General features: G+C 43.0%; 1 long non-coding RNA gene across 1 annotated transcript in view; it reads left to right on the top strand.

Moving 5' to 3' along the window:
* LOC120094128 (uncharacterized) overlaps positions 1–15,270 on the top strand; it is a 30,732-nt gene that overhangs the window by 13,948 nt on the left and 1,514 nt on the right. The window lies entirely within an intron of this gene.

Below are 15,270 nucleotides of genomic sequence, written 5' to 3'. Positions count from 1 at the left end.
TCCCTTCCTTTGAAAGAGTGTTGCGTTTGAAAGTGAAATGTGGGGGCTGGGGATTTAGCTCAGTGGTAGAGCGCTTACCTAGGAAGCGCAAGGCCCTGGGTTCGGTCCCCAGCTCCGAAAAAAAGAACCAAAAAAAAAAAAAAAAAAAGAAAGTGAAATGTGCCCCTCAGACTTGTGCATTTGAACATGGCTGTCCAGATATTAGTGCTGATTCGGGGGCTCTGGATTCTCTAGGAGGTGGGAAGCCTGCTGCACCACACATTATTGCTGCCACAATGTTCTGCCTGAACACAGGCTTGACCACGATGACTCCGCCGGGCCATGCACTGAATCCTATGAAAGAGATGAGTCAATATAAATCTTTCCTGAGAACTGAAACTATCTGCAGGGAGCAAAGGGAAATTGGGAGGGACAAGGAGTTGAAGAAAGAAAGAGGAGATGAGGGGACATGTTGAATAACATACATTTATATGAGAATGTCTCTGTGTAACCCAATATCATGTACAATGAATATTTACAATGAAATCTTAAAAATGCATAAGCTGTAGAAGAAAAAAACACATTATTAGAATTCATAAAAATGAAAAAGAATCTTTCCTTCCCTTAAAAATCAATTTAAAGGACTCTCAGGTATTTGTCATGACTGCAAAACCCTGAGGAGCACAGTCTGACAGTCTGATCAGGGGTGCTTCCAACCTGCATAGCCAGCACCGTATTTCACCGTAAGTAATAGAATGTTTTTTACAAACCTGGAAACAGAGAGAGCAGCTGATGTTACATTTCATTTACCACTAATCAGTGAATAAGACAGAGAGAAAGAGAGAGAGAGAGAGAGAGAGAGAGAGAGAGAGAGAGAGAGAGAGAGAGGCTTACAGATCGAAAAGGTGGTGCCCTCATTCAAGGCCAGTGTGGTAATGTATGTGGGAACCGGTTTCTTTACATCAATCCCAAAGCTCACCTTGCCGGAAGTAAGTGAATTCAACTCAGCAAGGTCACAGGATACAATGTTGACATCCACAAAAAAAAAAAAAAAATCAATTCTATTTCTATACGATACCAATATACAGTTTGACATAATTTTTGAAGCCACTTATAATAGGGTTGTACTGGCTAGGGTTTTGTCATCTTGACCTAAGTCAGTGTCATCTGGGAAGAGGCAACTTCAATTAGGAAAATACCTCCACCACCAGGTTGGCCTGTAAGCAAGTCTGTGTAATATTGTCTTGAATGGCTGATGGGAGAGCTCAGCCTACCTTGGGCAGTGCCACTCCTTGGTCATATAAGAAAGCAGCATGAGTAAGTCATTAAGAGAAATTCAGTAAGCAGTGTTCCTCCATGGCCTCTCCTGCTGGAGTTCCTGTCCTGACTTCCTTCTACGATGGACTGGAACTGGGACACGTGTGATGGCTGTTCTTGGCTGTCAGCTTTACATCTAGAATGGACTAAAACCGAAGCGACTGGGCACACCTGTGTTGGGGATTGGTTCTAACGTCTTAATTCAGTTCCCCAAATTACATGGCACTGTCCACATCCACACACTGAGAGTCTCTGTCTCCAATTGGGTTTTGATTAAATCAATAGAAAGGCAAATGCCAATGGCTGGATAGGGGGAAAGAGAGGAGTTTTTGATTCAGGGAACCAGAATCACCATGGCGGGGAAGCAGAAAGATTAGAATTAAAGGCCCACCAACATGTAAGAATTTGGGAAAATGGCTCCAGGAGCCACTTTCCCTATTGGGTTTGGGGTAGCAAAGATAAAATATAGATTTAGCAAGTATTAATTTGAGAATACTGGAGAGGAGTGTGTGCTAGCCGCAGGGAGGTTTGGAAATGCCCAGCCGTTGAGCTAATCAAGGCACATCAAAATATAAAGGGGGTGTGTGTGTGTGTGTGTGTGTGTGTGTGTGTGTGTGTGTGTGTGTGTTTCAATCGTGAATACAGAGCTCTTGGGTGGGTGCAGAGCGCATATAACCTGCTGGGAGCTTGTAGCAGATTAACTATTCACCGCTATACACCTGGGAGGGACTTTTCCTTTATTAAATCATTTGAGGTGAGACGATCCACTTCTAATCTGCATTTTCTGAGGTGGGGAGGAGAAAGCATTTGCTCTCTGCCTGCCTGCTTGCTCTTGCTCTCACTGGCAAGTCCGTCCCTTCACTAGCAGCCTACTTCTTTGGGATTTGGCTAATACTGAAGACCAGCTGAGACATCCAGCTTTGGGGACTGAGCAACTACTGGATTCTTGGACCTTTCATTGATAGGTGACCATGGTTGGATCACTTGGATATATGCATGTGTGTGTGTGTGTGTGTGTGTGTGTGTGTGTGTGTTCATTCTATGTGTATTTTACACACTCATTCTATTCATTCTGTCCCTCCAACGAACCCTGACTAATACAGGCATGTAAGGGTTTATTGACCCTTTTCCTCTTCAAGTTGCTTTTGGTCATAGCCTTTTATCACAGCAACAGAGAGTAAACCAGGCAAGGGTGAAAAAAAATTCCAATGGAATGAAGTTAGTGAATGGTGCGTAGAGCCTCCACCTGGGAAATTCCAGAAGGCCTAAACACCAGAAATGTACCATGAGAGTCAGAAGGGACCGTTCCAGAGAGGCTCCGGGGACACATGGCTGCTGGTTACTTATTTTAAATTAAGAACTGGTATGCAAATTACTACACAATAATAATATGCCAGTGATAACAGCTGTTGCTTGTTAGTGTCGTGACTCTGATTCTGAAAGGGCAGTTCAGCTCTTTGCTCTCTGTTTCAAATGGCTTCTTGTTTTTCAGCTGACTGAAAACATTCAGTCTGGTCAGTTCCTATTGACCTCCTGGGTCTCCTCCCCCAGACCCACCTGACACTCCCCTCACACCAGACTTATTGCTGTATTGTAACCTTTGATGGTCCCTTCCTTCAGTGACTCTGCACCCACTCTTATCCCCATGCTCAGCTGAAACCCTACTGCCAGTGTCTTCTAGGGTATACTTAATAAATGTCCTTCAAGTATCCCCGTGTAGTTGCTGGGTAAATTTGAAGGGAGAAGTGCTTCATTGACACCGATCTTGGGGAAGAGGGTAAATGGACACATCTAACAGGTGAGGGTAGAATGGATGTCTAACTAGTACAGGCAAGTTTCCTCCACAGAGGACGGCCTCTTATTAACATTGTTGGGATGAGCTAAGGTCACAAAAGTATACATTTGAAGAATCTGAAGAAACAAGGTTATTAAGCATTTATTTATGCCCCGAATTATTTACTTACACAATGGCAAACATTCAATCTGTAAATGGTCCATGAAGCTTTGGATTTATTTATTTGTTGACTTAATTTTTTGTGGTACTAGGACTATCTATCTATCTATCATCTATCCATCCATCTATCTTTCTACCTACTTATCTCTATCTATCTGTCTGTCTGTCTGTCCATCCGTCTGCCTGCCTATCCATCTGTCTGTCTATCTATCTATCTATCTATCTATCTATCTATCTATCTATCTATCCATCCATCCATCCATCCATCCATCCATCCATCTATCTATCTATCTATCTATCTATCTATCTATCTATCTATCTACCTACCTATCTATCTCTCCTGTGGAGAATCCAAGAGGCCCATGCATTACAAGCATATACTCTACCACTGACCTACATTCCCAGAGTGAACCTGCCGTTTTAAATAGGTCCAACTGAGGTCACTGTGTTGCCATTTATCCAAGGCTGGTTCTCTGAGTGTCCAGATTGTGCAGTTGCTCAGAGACTTGATCATAGAAGGACAGGCTTGGTCACACGTTACTGTGTTAATGCGTTGAAATTATTAATAGTTTCGAAGGTTGGCATCTATATTTTCCTTTTCCCCTAAGGTGCACAGATCCTTAGAGAATACACAGTCCCCTTTCTTTGAACCTCTCCTGCCCTGAGTCAATTATGTTGGCTGGAAAAGTCTAGAAAGACCTGTGGGAATCTGGGAATTGTGACTTCTCAACTTCTCAGCTTCAGAATGTCTTTTGTGACTTACTATAATTCCTACTAGGAGAGTCTTGAAGTTTCTAAGACAGTTTTGTTTCTAAAGCATTTGTCATAGAAGAAAATCATGACTCAGTAAAGTACATTCTTACAGTTGCTACATCAGAAACCCATGTATTCGTTACCTTTTCTATTGTAGCAAATGAAATTCACACAGAGAATCAGGGAAATGCATGGAACCTAGGACATATGACCTGGGTGGAAGCAGGTAGGATGTAGATTTTTGCTGTCTCGAAGGCAGCCTTCTTTCTTTGTTCTTTCACTACAATATTCTCAACTTCCTCTCTGTTTCAACACTATGGTTGACTTTGAGGTAATATCTTTTATTTAGATAAATAAATAAATAAATAAATAAATAAATAAATAAATAACCTGGGAGGAGGGGAAATAACAGTTCAGTGGTAGAACCCTTGCCTAGCATAAACAGGCTTTAAGTCCAGTTATGGTAATGGTGACTCTTCCTGAATAGCAGGCCAGCATTAGAGAAATGCACTGCTCCCCATATCTTGGAGGGCTGGAGCTAGGCACCATGTTGACAGGGTGCCTGTTGTGTGAGGTCTACCCCAGGAACTGAAAACAAGGAAAAAATACAAATCAGAGAGCCTCAGGATACCTAGCCACTGTGTCTGGGTGGGACACAGACCAGAGAGGCAGTCACAGAGAGGGGAGGATTAGATACAAACTGCTAAGAGGTTTGAGCAACAGTGAATTATCCAAATTATCACTATTTAGGGTCTGGTATGTGGTGACACTGTCCTCTGTGCAGGAAAGCAAGCCCTTTTGTATCCGAGGATGTCTGAGTGTGAAAGCTCTGAGCCTGACCCTGGGGATGGCTCAGCTCTCTGAGCCGCTTTCCTTGAGGCAGCTGAGGCATAGGAATAGGTTGTGTCTCCATATAATAAAATCGGTATATGACAAACATACAGAAAACAATAGTTTCAATAGGAAGGAAATTGAAAAATTTCATTCAAAATATTCAGAGCTATAAGATTAATGAATAAGAGAGAAAGAAAGAAAGAAAGAAAGAAAGAAAGAAAGAAAGAAAGAAAGAAAGAAAGAAAGAAAGGGGATAAAAATAAGAAAGGAGGGAGCCAAACCACTGTCATCTTCAGACAACATGAGCCTAAAGACTTCACCAGAAAACTCATACGCCTGAAAATCACTTTCATAAGAGTAAGAAAATTATCATACAAAACTCACTAGTGTCCTCATGTACCATTAACATACATGCCGAGAAAGAAATCAGGAAAACCCTTCTATTCACAACCCCTAGAAGAAACTTAACCAAGTATATGAAAGACATCTACAGTATGAAATATACAGATCTCTCATCATGTTTATGGATTAAATATTTGAAAAATTGTCAGAGTAACAAAACAATCTAGTTTCCAAGAAATTCCCATCAAAATTCGAATGATTTTCTTCACAGATCTAAAAAAAAAAAGGACAAAACCCCAATATCTTAAAATTCCAATAGAGATACAAAAGATACCAAATAAACAAAGCAACCCCAATGTTGGAGGTGTCTTAGGGTTTTAGTGCTGTCAACAGATACCATGACCAAGGTAACTCTTACAAGGATATTTAATCAGGGCTGGCTTACAGGTTCAGAAGTTCAGTCCATTATCCTCCAGGTAGGAGCAGGGCAGCATCCAGGCAGGCATGGTGCAGGAGGAGCTGAGAGTTCTACACCTTCATCTGAAGGCTGCTAGCAGAATACTGACTTCCAGGCATCTAGGATGAGGGTCTTAAAGTCCACACCCACAGTGACATACATATTCTGACAAGGCCATGCCTCCTAATAGTGCCACTCCCTGGGTCAAGCATATACAAACCATCACAGGAGGTATCCTAACACCCAAATTCGAATTATACTACAAACCCCTAGTAACAAGAACAGCATGGCATGAATGTAAAACATAGATCTATAGACCAATGCAAGAAAGTTGAGGTCCCAGGACCCAGAAGTAAGTCTGTGCTTCTAGGACCATCTGATACTGGATAAAAGTAGAAAATTGTATACCCAATAACAAACAACCTTAGCCAGGAGAATCAGGATGTCCGCATGTAGAAGAATGAAACAGGAACCTTGTTTCTCACCCTTTACAAAAATTAGTTCATACAGACCAAAGACTTGAAACTACTAGGGAAAAAAACAAGATAAACATTTCAAAGCAGAGGAATTTGTAAAGGAAAATTAGGAAAGGAATTTTTAAGGAAAAGTCCAACAGCTCAAGAGAATAATATCAAGGATTGGTTTTTAGGACACTAAAACCTTCTGCACCACAAAAGAAACAGCAGAGTGAAGAGGCAGCACACAGATTGTTAGAAAATCTTTATTTATCAGTTACTTGCTGAATAGGGGATTAATATTCAGAACATACACAAAGCTTTGAAGAAAACCTCAAGTAACAAAATAACAAATAACACAACCAATAAACGGGTGTTTCCTATGGTAGTCTGAATGGGATACCTCATAGACTCACATGCTTAAATGCTTGGTCCCCAGTTAGTGGAACTGTTTGGGAAGGATTAGAAGACCTGGTCTTCTTAGAGGGGGCGTGGCCTTGTTGGAGGAGGTGTGTCACTGGGAATGCACTTGAGGTTTCAAATGCCCATGGCAGGCCCAGTGTCTTTGTCTTTCTGCCTGCAGATGAGGGTGCAAAGCCCTCAGCCCCTGCTCTAGTACCATGCCTGTGTGTTTCCTGCCATGATGATAATGGACTGGGCCTCTAAAACTGTAAGCCAGTCTCCACTTAAATTCTATTTTGATACAAGAGTTGTACTGGTCACGGAGTCTCCTGAAACAGTAACTAAGACACTCCCTAAAAAATGAAGTACAAGTGGCCAATATATACCTGAAAAAATAGTCAACATTTTTAGCCACCAGGAAAATGCACATCAAAACTATACTGAAATTCCCTCTTAGCTTGGGCTGAGTATCTGTCACAAGGAAAATAAGAAAAACACATGGAGACAGTATAGGATATGGAGAGAGGAAATTGTTAGGCTCTAATGCTGGGACTTTAAAAGAGCCAAACTACACAAGAAGTTAGTAATGGAGATCCTTCACAATGCTAAAAATCAGGCAGAAGAGATGGCTCAGTGGATAGGAGACTTGTCACTCTTCCAGAGGACCCAAGTTCCGTCCCCAACACCCAGAACCACCTGTAACAATCCAGTGCCCTCTTCGGGCTTGTTCAGGTGACTGCACATACACATCACACACACACACACACACACACACACACACACACACACAGATATATATATATATCTCCAATGTTTTATATATATATATATATCTCCAATGATATATATATATATATAATTCAACAGTAGCCAACAATTAAGAAGTCTGCCTACCTATATTTATTACAGTTCTATTCATAAGAGCCAAGTTGTAAAGTCAGCCTAGGTGCCTACCAACACATAAGCAGACAAAAATGCATATTATGTATATACAATGTTTTATTCGGCCACAGAGAAGATTAAAATCACACCTTCTGTAGAGAAGTGGGAGTTAAGCAATGAGCCAGATTCACAGAGACAAATATCAAGTATTTTCCCTATATGAAGGCTGTGAAGACTCTAGATTTTTAAAAATGTACGCCTATGATGCTAACACTTGGGAGGCTGGGCATGGCTGTGATTAGGTTAGGTTGATGAGGTGGGACGTGTCCACTGTAGGCAGCACCATTCCCTGTGCTTGGGTCCTAGAATGAAAGAAGAGGAAAAGTGGAGTCTGATCGTAAACTCAAGGTTAGCCTGAGCTGTACAGAGAGGCTCCATCTAAATGAATAAGTAAACAAACACATAAGTGACGTAAGAGTAAAGGTAGGACTATTTAGGACAGGAGAAGGAGGCAGTGGGGGTTGCGAAGTGAGAAAATGTTGTTGCATGCGATTAGCACTACTCATATCGCCCAGTGGCTGCGGTGCAAGTTCTTCACTAACCGTCCCAACGTTCTGGATCCCCTAATGAATGACACACACACAGCCGTATATGTAATAGGCCTTAATCAGCTCAATGGCTGAGCCGCTTTCAAACTTCCATGTTGCTAATGCTTCCTCTTAATACTCCTGAGTTATTACTTACTAAAATCTATATTATGTCTTTGCTGCCCTAGACCCAGAGCAGGGGGGGAGGGAGTGCTCTTAAGTGATTGGTACTCTGTCTTCTGCAGTTTTCAAGCCTACATCTTACTCTTTCCCTGGCATGGTGACTCTTCTTCTCTTGGTTTCCCTTTCCTGCAAATCCTGAAGTCCTGTCTCTGTCTTCCTGCCTAGCCATGGGCTGCCAGCAACTTTCCTTACCAGCAAGAACCAACTAGGGACGGGGACCCTCAGCATCTTACATACAGGTTCTCATGCAATTTTGGGAACCCAAAGAACATAATGCAGACCTTAGACCAAATCCACAACAAGGAAAGGTAATGGAGAAAAATCTGATCAAATTAAGTTGCACAGACCTATGAAAATATTGTAATGAAAATTCTGCTATTCTGTACAGCAAATATGTGCTATAACAAAAAGATAACCTGTAAGGTTTTTTTTTACAGTCTTACTTCATTTTTGGTACATCAGGAAACATTTCCTTTAATAAAGAGTAAAACTCTGCCTCGTAGCAGCACACTTGAAGCAAGAGAATGAACGTCGTTCCTGACCATAAGCAACAGCTGCGTTTCTCTGTCTGGCTTTCAGAAAACTGCAAATAACGTTATAGCCGCCACCCTTTAACCTGGGCTGGTCTAATTTGGTTTTGCTTTAGATTTTTCATAGTTCTGCTTAGTATCGCTTTCCCCATCGCCGTGATAATATATCTGACAGGAAGCAAGGCAGGAAGGCTATGCTTTGGCTCACAGTTCCAGGGTACGGTCCACCATGGTGAAGAAGGCATTGAGGCAGCTGGCCACATGGTACCCACAGACAGAGAGCAGTGAATGGTGCTCTTCCGGTCTCCTCTTCCTCTTTATTCAACTCAGGACTCCAGCCTATGGCCTGATGCCACCCACAGTGGGCAGATCTTCCTGCCTCACTAATCTAATCTGGGTAAACCCTCACAGCCAGAGAGTGCTTTTGAACCCCATAAAGTCGAGCACCAGTTGTCTCCATATTCTGCACTGATTCATTTTCTAAGCACTTTATAGGTTCATCTGCGTCTCCGGTAAACTTTGGAGTGAGGAAAAAAAAAATGCACCTGGTGGTTGTTGTGCTGCTGCTGCTATTGTTGGTAGTAGTAATAGTAGTAGTAGTAGTAGTAGTAGTAGTAGTAGTAGTAGTAATAGTAGTAGTGATAGTAGTAGTAGGAGTAGTAGGAGTAGGAGTAGTAGTAATTGTCATTGTTGTGGTGGTTTGAGATAAACTTTCATGCAGTCCAAGCCAGCCTCACATTAGCTATAGAGGATCACACACACACACACACACACACACACACACACACACACACGGGATGATTTCGAACTCTAATACTCTTGCCTCCACCTCCCAGGAACTGAATTGCAGGTGCATACTACTGTGTCCACCTAACTCATTTTAAAAGGAAAGAATGAGTTCAAAACCAAACATACCACTTTGCTGCTATTCTTCTCTCTCCTCCCCACTTGCAGCTAGGACTATGGGTTTTATATGGGTGCCTGGCTTGTTATGTGGGCGCTGGGATCCAAAACTCTAGTCCTTACAATGGTATAACATGCACTCTTTACCACTGAGTCAACTCTCTAGCTCTATACCATGTTTTTTTAAAAAGATGTTTTAATTAAAAGAATTCAGCAATAAATGTCCAAAATCAGAAAAAAAAAAAAAAACCTGGACAAAATAATGGTGGTGGGGGCACAGGATAAGTACAGAAACCAAAGCTTCAGGTCACGATTAAAAAAAAAAAAAAAGCCATCTGGGCCCTGCTTAAGTAAGAGAGTGTTTTCACCAGAAGGCAAAGAACCCCATTCCCTCTCAGTTGTGTTGGAAAAGTACAGGAAAAGGCTCTGATTGGCCAATTGGATCATTGCCTGTCCCTGGGTAAGAAAAAGAAAGTGCCCTTGGAGTACACAGCCTGAGGCGAGAAGGAAGCATTTACCTCCCAGAAGGAAAGAATGCTGTACAAACAAAAATAAAAATGCCCTCCTGAGGGGGCAGGTCAAACTTTGGAGAAAAGTGAAGAGGATTATTGTTTGAAAGGGAAAGAAAGGTGGAGATCACTACATGATAACAGAGCCGACTGGACAGCAGTAATTCCAGGAGAAGAGTGTAATCGCCTAACGGGACAGGTCCCTGTGGTCCCCTTTATCCAAAGGCGTATTACCCAAGACCTCCAACAGACACCCGACACTGTAGATGGTACCGAACCTTACACATATCGTCCCCCCACCAGCCTACGGTAAAGCTCGATCCATAGACTAAGCACAAGCAACAGCAGTAAGTAATAAACAGCAAGGTGACACGGGGGCATCTTATTGACAAAGTTATGATGCCCACCCTGGGAGGGTAAAACAGCACGGTGCAAGATGTCAGCATGCCACACGGAACAGCGTGCAATTTAAAAACCTATGGATTTTTCATTTCTGGAATTTTCCATTTAGTATCTCAGACAGGAGCAGATAACAAGAAACCAAAGCAGGGGAATGTGGCGCTGAGGATAAGCGGAGGTTGTTGCTTTGTTGGGAATTTTAAAAAAGATTTATTGTCTCTTGTTCATCGTTTTCTGTAGTATCAGCTGGCTTCAAACTCCTAATTAGCTCCCTGTGTGCTGGAGTGTGGCTGGACACATGGTTGCTTTTTTTTCCTGACGTTTTGACTTTTTGCTTCTCTCTCTTAGGTGTGTGTGCACACAGTGTATGTGCACACATGTGTGTGCATACAGGGTGTGTGCATGTGCCCGTGTGCATACCTGTACATGGACTCACAGAGAACAGACAGCATGTCCTACTGAATCACCTTCTCTGACATGCCCTGGGGCCAGGATCTTTCACTGAACCTTGAGCTAGGCTGGCAGCCATCCCAGCAACTCCTCTGCCCCTAGCCCCCATGGCATTGTGGGTACAGACACCTGTGCAGCTACATTTCTGTGGGTCTGGTGATCGGATCTTTACCTCAGTGCAGATCCACACACTAAGCAGTCTTCTCAGCATGTGTTTTCCTTTCTTCTAAGGAAGACAATTGAGCAATAAGGACACGTTAAAATGTTGAGTATGTTTTTAAATTGATACCTATTAAGATGGAAAAATTATAACTATTTAAATCTTGTCTGCTTATTTGTTTGTTTATGGAGAGGGCCCTGCTTGGTAACCCTTACTGGTCTGGAACTTACCACGAAGACCAAGCTAATCTAGGATTCACTACGTTCCTGCTTCCTCAGCCTCCTGAGTCCTGGGGTTACAGCCACAGGCCACCAAGTTCCTTAATCCAATCTATAATAAATGTGAAAGTCAGAATTCCTGATAGATGGACATGTGCCCAGGAACATATGTTTCGAAAATTAAAGTAGAAAGTGCTTTTGACCATTGCGATGGTGTTAACTGTCCACTCGATAGAATCTAGAATCACGCTGCCAATCTCTGTGGTATAGTCTTGATTGCCTTTGCTGAGGTGGGGAGGCTCACTGACTGTGGGCGGCAGCATTGCCTGGCTGGAATCCTGGACTGAGCTGCATTGTCTATTCATTGTTCTTCCGATTTCTGATTGTGGATCTGATGCGATCAGCTGGCACAAGCTCTGACAGCCTGGATTATTCCCACAGTGGTGACCGTATCTTTAAACCGTGAACCAGAGTGAGTCCTTCCTCTCTTAGGTTGCCTTGGTCAATGGTTTATCATGAGAATAGGGAAATAAACGAAGGGTACCAGTCGTCTGAGAGTGGAGATGAGCTGGCTGAGGCTGTTGAGGTTTCGAGCCTGGCTGAAAGGTCCTGTGCATCTCTGGTCTTGGCATCCAGACCACAGAGTAGATATTGCAGGCAGGCATGCATGTAAGATGCCTGTCTCCACTGTCAGCTTGAGCCCTGGGAAAACCCAAAGGAAGATATCCATTTGTCCAATTAGAGACATTGCAAGCCACCCCAGTGCCCACAGACCACAGGCAAGGAAGTATTAGCAGCATCTGGGACCCAATATGGTGGCTAAATTGTCCGCAGGAAGGCCGCAGGGAGAGTTGGATTTCCTTGTGGTCAGAATCTGTGAAGTTAACAGCCCAAATGTAACCACACCAGCTTGGAACCGAATGCAGAGAAGTGACTGAGATGAAGCTAGCCTCTGTTGGATGCAGGCCAATCTACCTTGTAGGAAAATGTGCCTGCAAGGCTCTGAAGCTTGCTAGGATAGATTTCGCCTCCCCTGTGTGTCAGAAAGGTCTGATCTCAGTTCACCAAACAAGCACAAAGTCGCAGCACAAACACCCTCCCCAAACCAAGCCCTCAAGCAACTGCCTCCCCGGGGGGCCTTGTGAGACAAGAAAGATCAATGAGTCTGCCCAACAGGTAAGTATATCTTGGGGCCCTCTCAGGCTAGTTTGTTGTGTTTTCTCAGAAGGCTTAACTTGTTTGCACAAAATGGAGAGCTACTGTTCAACATTGAACTTTTGCTATTTTGCCTTCCAAAAAAATGAACCTCGGTGGGCATTTTAAGAATCAGTCAGCAACTATTTATCAGGCCTCTAACAACCTGCGAGGTGTTATACCAAACCATTGTGAGTTCCAGGATGTTGTAATTAAAATGTATGGGAGAGATTCTCCATCTGATAACCAAGATGCCTAAGTATACTCTTTCAGTGAGCTTTGTCTTCTCACAGCAAGTGCGCCAGGAGATCATGCTCTTTGCCCAGTGGTGATATGTGAGTGGAAAGTCATTTTATAAAATATTTTCTTTGGGCTTCACCTCTAGGGTCTGTGGTCCATTCTTTTGATATTGCAAAGATGTGGGGAAAAAATGGGTACTGAAAGCTTGAGGACTGTCTTCTCTGTCTTTCTTTTTCTTAAGAAAAGGAAATGAAGTGAGATGGAGAAATGGCTTTAGTGGTTAAGAGTGCATTCTGCTTTTGCAGAGGATCTGAGCTCTGTTCCTAGAACCCATATCTGGTGGCTCAGAACTCCAGTTCCAAGGGAGCTGAGGCCGTCCTCTGGCCTCTGGGGGTACTACATTCAAGTGAACATCCCTGTATGTCCATAGTTGTTGGTGGTTAAAATAAAAATAAATCCTTTGGGGGTTGGGGATTTAGCTCAGTGGTAGAGCGCTTGCCTAGCAAGCGCAAGGCCGTGGGTTTGGTCCTCAGCTCCGGGGGCGGGGGGGAAGACAAAATAACAAAAATAAATCCTTTGAACAAAAAGAGAAATCTATTTGCTCACAAGAAAAGTTATGGGGCTGGGGATTTAGCTCAGTGGTAGAGCGCTTACCTAGGAAGCGCAAGGCCCTGGGTTCGGTCCCCAGCTCCGAAAAAAAGAACCAAAAAAAAAAAAAAAAAGAAAAGAAAAGTTATGTGTGACCGTCTGGAGCAACTATTACAACTTTAGCTATAATGGCCTTGACTTGGAATGTCCCCAGCACACATCAATTGACAAAGGGATACCAGTCTGGGCTACACCCACCTGTAGACGATTACCTGGCCATGTGAAGGAATGAAGTAGTGACGGTCATTTTCCCGTGGAGGAGTGTTCGAACAGTGTGCTGAGTGAAAGACACCACAGAAGGAGGATCATCTAACCTAAGATTTCATTTTCAAGAAAGATCTCTGGGAGGCAGAGATGGAGCGAATGAGCAGTGTTCCTCATGCTGAGGTTGAGGACAAGGCATGAAAATGTCCTATACTTGGCTCGGGGTGGTACAAAACGCCATGCCTTACTCAGAATCACCGACTTGTGTATTTATTTAAAGTGGGAATTTTATTGGTAGTTAATGATGCTTCAGTTATACTTTCAAAAGAAAGAAAGATGGGTGTGGATAAAATGCTTGCTGAACAACTATGAGGACCTGGAATCAAATTCCCATAACCAGGTCAGAGCCAGTAGAGGACACATCTGTAATCCCAGGACTCGGCAGAGAGCTGGGAAGCAGAGGCAGGAAAACCCCTGGAGGTTTGCAGGTCCAGTAGCCTGGCTTAGTCAGTGGAAAAAGCCAGGAGCCCTGTCCTAAACAGGGTGGAAGGCCAGGACCAGTGTTTTCCACTCTCCTCTGACATGGCCGTGTGTGGTGTGGCTTGTGTGTGTGCGCGCGCATTAACATACATGTGCACGTGAATGCACACACGGGGAGATTTAAAAATACATAAGAACGTGTGTTGTTAAGTAACCAAATTTAACTTGGGGTGAGTTGTGAACCTCAGTTGTAAAGAAAATACAGTAAACAGAGGGTTTTTTTGTTGTTGTTTTGTTTTGTTTTGTTTTTGTTTTGTTTTTTTTTTTTTAATTCCTATCGATAAAACAGAGACAGAGTGGCAGCACCTGGGAATGGGCATATATTTCTGTAGTGACAGACTGTCCTTTACAGAGTCTGATGGTCACTTCTCTGAGAATGCTGACCCCATCCCAGACCGTTCCCCATACTTACATCCCACTGAGAAGGCAGGATGTAGAAAAAGGTATTAATCTTCATCAATGCTCAAAATAAATTAATACCTAACAAGTTAAAGTGCTTTTTCTTTTCTCAAAGTTTAAGCTGATAACAAAAAGAAAATGGAGTTTCCCTTCTTCATAGTGGGTTTGAAAATCCCCTACAGGTAAGTGTGGTCCTGATGCTCATCAGGACACTTCTCTTTGCAACAGCTAGAGACAGTTCCAGAAAACTACATCCAATCAAAATGTAGAGATCCCAATCCCAATGGAAAATCTACAATATAGCTCCTGCATGGAAGATTAGGGGTCACTGCGGAAGAGAGGTAGAAAGATCATAAGAACCAGAGGATGGAGAATTTGCTGGAACAGTGTCAGAGGCTACTCCGGGAGCTGGACAAAAACAACAATCGTAGACATGCTGATAGGGGTGGGGAAGAGGGTCATGGGGTCTCATTGCAGGAGCTGCAGGCAACTGGAGAATGCTAGGCATGGGAAAGACAGTCTTCACCAGCCAGCCAGGAGCACACCAATTGGTTATTCCATACCAAACAGTCAGCCCTGAAGATATACATGTATGCATGCAAGTATCATTATGTAGACTGAACAGGTTGTACTTACGTGTTTAGGACTATGTTTAAACGGATGCATATACATATGTGTGTGTCTAAAAGCAACTAATGAAAAAAGACTGAATTAGAAAGAGAGCAAGGAGA

The sequence above is a fragment of the Rattus norvegicus genome, chromosome 8 (assembly GCF_036323735.1).
Source record: "Rattus norvegicus strain BN/NHsdMcwi chromosome 8, GRCr8, whole genome shotgun sequence".
NCBI classification, from domain to species: Eukaryota; Metazoa; Chordata; class Mammalia; order Rodentia; family Muridae; genus Rattus; species Rattus norvegicus.
The sequence above is the reverse complement of the archived record's forward strand: the minus strand, read 5'-3'. Positions and strand labels throughout refer to the sequence as shown.